Here is a 6000-nt window from a genome sequence, read left to right on the forward strand (position 1 = left end):
CTACACACCACGGTTAGAGAGAAGTCCTCGCTGCAGTGAAGTAGCCTATGTGCCACACCCAAGACCTAACGCAGCCGTAAATAATAATAATAATTTAAAAATTTTTTTTAAATTCGAACTTAGACAAAATTTAGTAAAAATAAGAGTATAATCACTGTCCATGTGGCTGTCAACAGGCTTTAGTAATTAAAAATTCGAGACCTTTTTTTTAAAAAATCTGTATCCCTACCACTCTCTTTCCCCCTCAATTATATTGAAGCAAGTTCTCCAAATCATGTCTTCCTGAAATATTTCAATACATTTATCTAAAACTGATATAAAACACATGATAGCATTATTATACTTTAATAATTCCTAGATATCACTAAATATCCAGTGTTAAAACTGTACTAATTTGGGAATTCTCTGTTGGTTCAGTGGGTGGGACTCTGCTTCCACTGCCTAGGGCCCAGGTTCAGTTCCTGGTTGGGAAACTAAGATCCAGCAAGCTGCATAGCACAGCCAAAAAAAAAATTTGTCCTAATTTCCCAGTAATTTTAAAAATTATTTAATTGCTCTCTTTATTGAAGTATAATTTACATATCAAAACATTTCACCCATTTTAAGTATACAGTTCACCCATTTTAAGTATACTTACAGAGAAAGAGTGATTTTGATGCTATCTTTGAAGTTTTGCGCTGGATTTTTTAAAAGTTTTTATCTTATATTGGAGGGTAGCCAATTAACAATACTGTTATAGTTTCAGGTGGACAGCAAAGAGACTCAGCTGTACATATACATGTATCCATTGTCCCATCCAGGCTGCCACATGACATTGAGCAGAGTTCCTGTGCTATACAGAAGACCTTGTTGGTTATCCATTTTAAATATAGCAGTGTGTACATGTCAATCCCAAACTCCCTAACTATCGCTTCCCCTGATCCTTCCCCCACTGGCAACCGTAAGTTCATTATCTAAGTCTGTGAATCTGTTTCTATTCTGTAAAGAAATTGATTTGTACAATTTTTTTTTAGATTCTGCATATAAGCGATGTCATGATATTTTTCCTTCTCTCTCTGACTGACTTTATTCAGTATGACAATCTCTAAGTCCCTCCATGTTGCTGCAAATGGCATTATTTTGTTCTTTTTAATGGCTGAGTAATATTCTATTGTGTATAAGTACCACATCTTCATCCATTCCTCTGTTCATGGACATTTAGGTTGCTTCCATGTCTTGGGTGTTGTAAACAGTGCTTCAGTGTACACTGGGACGCATGTATCCTTTCAGACCATGTTTTTCTCTGGATATATGCCCAGGAGTGGGCTTGCAGGGTTATATAGTAGCTCTATTTTTAGTTTTTATAGGGACTTCTATACTGTTCTCCATGGTGGCTATACCAATGTACATTCCCATCAATAGTGTAGGAGGGTTCCCTTTTCTCCACACCGTCTCCAGCATTTATTATTTGTAGATTTTTTGGATGAGGACTATTCTAACCTGTGTGGTGCAGTACCTCATAGTTTTGATTTGCATTTCTCCAATATAATTAGTAATGTTGAGCCTTTTTTTCATGTGCTTCTTGGCTATCTATCTTCTTTGGAGAAATGTCTCTTTAGATCTTCTGCCCAGTTTTATATTGGGTTGTTTGTTTTCTGATATTGAACTGCATGAACTGTTTATATATTTTGGAGATTAATCCGTTTTTGGTCACTTTGCAGATATTTTCTCCCATTCTGTGGGTTGTCTTTCTGTTTTGTTTATGATTTCCTTTGCTGTGCAAAACCTTTTCAGTTTAATTAGGTCTCATTTGTTTATTTTTGGTTTTATTGTCATTACTCTAGGAGGTGGAGCAAGATACTGCTGTGGTTTATATCAAAGAGTGTTCTGCTTTTGTTTGTAATAACTTTGTTCTTAATTTAACTTAATGTTATTTAAATTTTTTGGCTGTGCCATGCAGCATGTGGGATCTTAGTTCCCTCACCAGGAATGAAACATGTGCCCCCTGCAGTGGAACCCCAGAGTCCTAACCACTGGACCTCCAGGCAAGTCCTGGAATAACTTTAAATGGAGTAAAATCTGTGAAATATTGAATCACTATGTTGTGCACCTGAAACTAAGATAATGTTATAAATCAACTACACTTCAATTAAAAACAAGCAGTCTATGGTCATACCACCCTGAACGTGCCAGATCTCATCTGATCTCAGAAGCTAAGTAGGGTCGGGCCTGGTTAGTACTTGGATGGGAGACCGCTTGGGAATACCAGATACTGTAGACTAATAAAAAGAAAAACAAAGGAAACAAAGAAACCATACTTATTTGCAGATCAGTATTGAAGTATGAACTCTTTAAAGGAGTCTATTAAAAGTTCCTAAAAGTCCCTTTATTCCATTTTAGCAACAGAGGGTGAGCACGCACTCTTCGTGGTCACTTGCTGAGGATTCTGGAGACTTCCGAGCCCTGCCTTCTCAGTATTGGTTGGCTGCTTTGACCTAAATGAGCCTCACTGTAGAGACAGCAGGACCTAACCTGGTTGACAGCATAGTAAGAACACCTAGTTCATGAAATGATAGGGAAACTAGTCAGTCATGATTTCTCTACTTCCAAATAGAAACAGAATCGTTGACATAATTTTGATCCATTAAAAGTTTAAAAAGCTTTTTTTTAAAAACCAGTATGAATTCATGGATTCTAATGTGTATCATGCATCTCCTTCTATTGAAATTACTCATTTTTATGCTCAAATTGTTCCATCTTTGACTGATAGGAGCTAGTTTGACTCCTCAATCATTTTGGCATAACCCTAGTATTCTTCATCTATTTTCTTGCATTTTGATGTGACAAGATGTCCCAGACTCACAAAAAGAGATCTTTTGACTTAGCAAGGCAATTTAGGGAAGTGGTGTGTTGTACCTTGAATTTTACGAGGTATGGGTTTTGAAAATTTTTTCTTCACTTTCCAGAATTGCTATGTTACAAAATATTTAAATTGGAAGAATCCTTACAATGATACTATTACTTTAAAAAAATTTTTTTATAAACAAAGGATATTTAAAGAAAGCTAGGTGGGATAAGCCAGGAAAACAAAACAGGACATTAGCTTGAAGTACAACATCTGGCTTGAGATCTGTTCCCAGCAAATTTTAGATTCTAGGGTATCCCTTTGAGCAGACTTCAGAAGTGTGAATGAAATATGGCTAAGCATATTACTCTTGTTTTCAAATTATAGTCCTCTGCACACAGATGTCTTACCGTACAATTGCCAGTTTCCTGTTCTTCCAAAGCATCCTCTAAATGTTTTTCTCTCTCTGCTTCACCTCTGCCACAGCACCCCACATCAGCTTCTTAGTGAGAAGTATTTGGATGCAGATTTGTTCTCTTCATGGCATTTGACAAAGTAATATTTTTAGTTGCAGTTTGCTTATATGAAGCTAGATATTGTTGATCTAGCCTTTGTGAAAAGTTTGAACCTTGATTTGGAATAGATATATTGACTACTAGTAAAGTGTTGTTCCAAGGCCCTCACTGCCTATTTCAGTAACTTATTTATTTCATCTTCCTAGTTTGGGATTTGTAATATGTTACTTTTCTCTTCCTTGCTATGTTTGTAATAAAACACATTGGATTTAGAGATAGACCTGGGTTTGAGTCCCTGAACAGCCACTCATTAGTTTATGACCTTTCCCAAGTTGTATCTTATTCTTTCTAAGCCTCAGAAATGGGTTTATAGTGAGAATTAAATGAGAATAATGCATTTGTGTAATTGGCATACCGACAGTTTAATTTGGGGTTCAAATTCAACCTCCGTCATTTACTCTGGGAACTTAGGCTATTTACTTACTCTTTTATTTTCATTTAAAAAATGTATATCATGTCTATGTCAGGGATATTGCAAGAATAATATGGGATATATGACCAAACTAAAATATTTAACCCACCACCTGACACATTTTAGTATGAGAATTTTAACTTTTGTTACACATTCTGAAAGGCCTTTTAACATGAAAGTATCTTAATAAAATGAGAGAAGATGCTGGATATTTTAATTTTTAAAACATGCCCATTGATTTGGGTATTTTATTATTTGAATCAGCAGAACATCAGGCAATATCCTAAGACAGTCCTTTAACTTCCGCGTTATCTGAAGGTTATCTGGAGTGGTGAATGGATCAGAGAAAGAAAAAGAACATCAATTGATGCACAGTTGGTTTTTTTTTTTTGTTGTTGTTGTTTGTTTGTTTTGCCACACAGCTTTAGGGATCTTATTTTCCCTACCAGGGATCAAACCTGCAACCTCAGCCATGAAAGCACGGAGTCCTAACCACTGGACCACCAGGGAATTCCCTGCACAGTTATTCTTGCTTGGAGACTTGTCTGGATAGTCAAGGATACTTTCAAAACTTGAATGATTTTACCTTCCTTCTTAAGAATTGCATGTACTGTTTTTTTTGTTTGTTTTCTTTTAAAAAGATTGAAATATAGTAATTGATGTACAATACTACATAAGGTTCAAGTGTACAACATAGTAATTTACAATTTTTAAAGGTTATACACCATTTATAGTTATTATAAAATATTGGCTATCTTCCCTGTTTTGTACAGTAGGTCCCGTAGCTTATTTTATACTAGTTTGTACCTCATAAGCCCCTACCCCTCTGTGCCCTTCTCTCCTCCCCTCCCCACTGATAACCAGTAGTTTGTACTATTTGTGGCTCTCTTTCCATTTTGTTATATTCACCGGGTTTATTTTTTAGATTCCACATATAAGTGACAGCATATATTTGTTTTTCTTTGTCTGACATATTTCACTAAGCACAATACCCTTCAGATCCATCTATCTTGTTGCAAATGGCAGAATTTCATTCTTTTTGTGGCTTTTTTTTTTAGTATTCCATTGTATACATATACACTGCATTTTCTTTATCCATTTGTATACTGATGGACACAGGTTGCTTCTTTATCTTGGCAACTCTAAATAATACTGCTAGGAACTTTGAGGGGCATGTGTCTTTTCAAATCAGTGTTTTTGTTTTTTTCAGATATATATCCAGGAGTGGAACTGCAGTGTCCTATGGTAGTTCTATTTCTGTTTTTTGAAAAACTTTCACACTGTTTTCCACAGTGGCTGCTCCACTTTACATTCCCATCAATGGTGTATGAGCATTCTCTCTTCTCCACATCCTTGCTAACATTTGTGGTCTTTGATGATAGCCATCCTGTCAGGTGTGAGGTGATATCTCATTGTGATTTCAATTTGCATTTCTCTGATGATTAAAGATGTTGAATATCTTTTCATGTGCCTGTTGGTCATCAGTATGTCTTTGGAGAAATATCTGTTCATGTCTTCTGTCCATTTTTTAATTGGGTTGTTTCTTGATGTTTTCTATGAACTGTTTTTATATTTGGGATATTAATCTCTTACCAGGCATATTATAAGCAAATATTTTCTCCCATTCAGTAGATTCTAATGTTTCCTTTATTGTGCAAAAGCTTTTAAGTCTAATTAGGTCCCATTTGTTTATTTTTTTTTTCTTTAAGAGACAGATCCAAAAAAAATTGGTATGATTTATGTCACAGAGTTTTTTGGCGTGTGCTATTTTTAAAACTTAGGACTTCCCTTGTGACTCAGACGGTAAAGCGTCTGCCTACAATGCAGAAGACCTGGGTTCAATCCCTGGGTCAGGAAGGTCCTCTGAAGAAGGAAATGGCAATCCACTCTAGTACTCTTGCCTGGAAAATCCCATGGATGGAGGAGCGTGGTAGGCTACAGTCCATGGGGTCACAAAGAGCTGGACATGCCTGAGCGACTTCACTTCACTTAATTTTTTTTTTAATTTTAAAATCTTTAATTCTTACATGCGTTCCCAAACATGAACCCCCCTCCCACCTCCCTCCCCATAACATCTCTGTGGGTCATCCCCATGCACCAGCCCCAAGCATGCTGTATCCTGCGTCAGACATAGACTGGCGATTCAATTCTTACATGATAGTATACATGTTAGAATGCCATTCTCCCAA

At 36.2% G+C, this 6000-nt stretch overlaps 1 non-coding gene across 1 annotated transcript; it reads left to right on the forward strand.

Moving 5' to 3' along the window:
- The first annotated feature begins 2141 nt into the window (after positions 1-2141).
- On the forward strand, positions 2142-2260 carry LOC138441874 (5S ribosomal RNA). Its single transcript, XR_011257450.1, has one exon. It is a non-coding gene; the product is annotated as a 5S ribosomal RNA (ribosomal RNA).
- The last annotated feature ends 3740 nt before the right edge of the window (positions 2261-6000 follow it).

Source organism: Ovis canadensis, chromosome 5 (genome assembly GCF_042477335.2).
Source record: "Ovis canadensis isolate MfBH-ARS-UI-01 breed Bighorn chromosome 5, ARS-UI_OviCan_v2, whole genome shotgun sequence".
NCBI classification, from domain to species: Eukaryota; Metazoa; Chordata; class Mammalia; order Artiodactyla; family Bovidae; genus Ovis; species Ovis canadensis.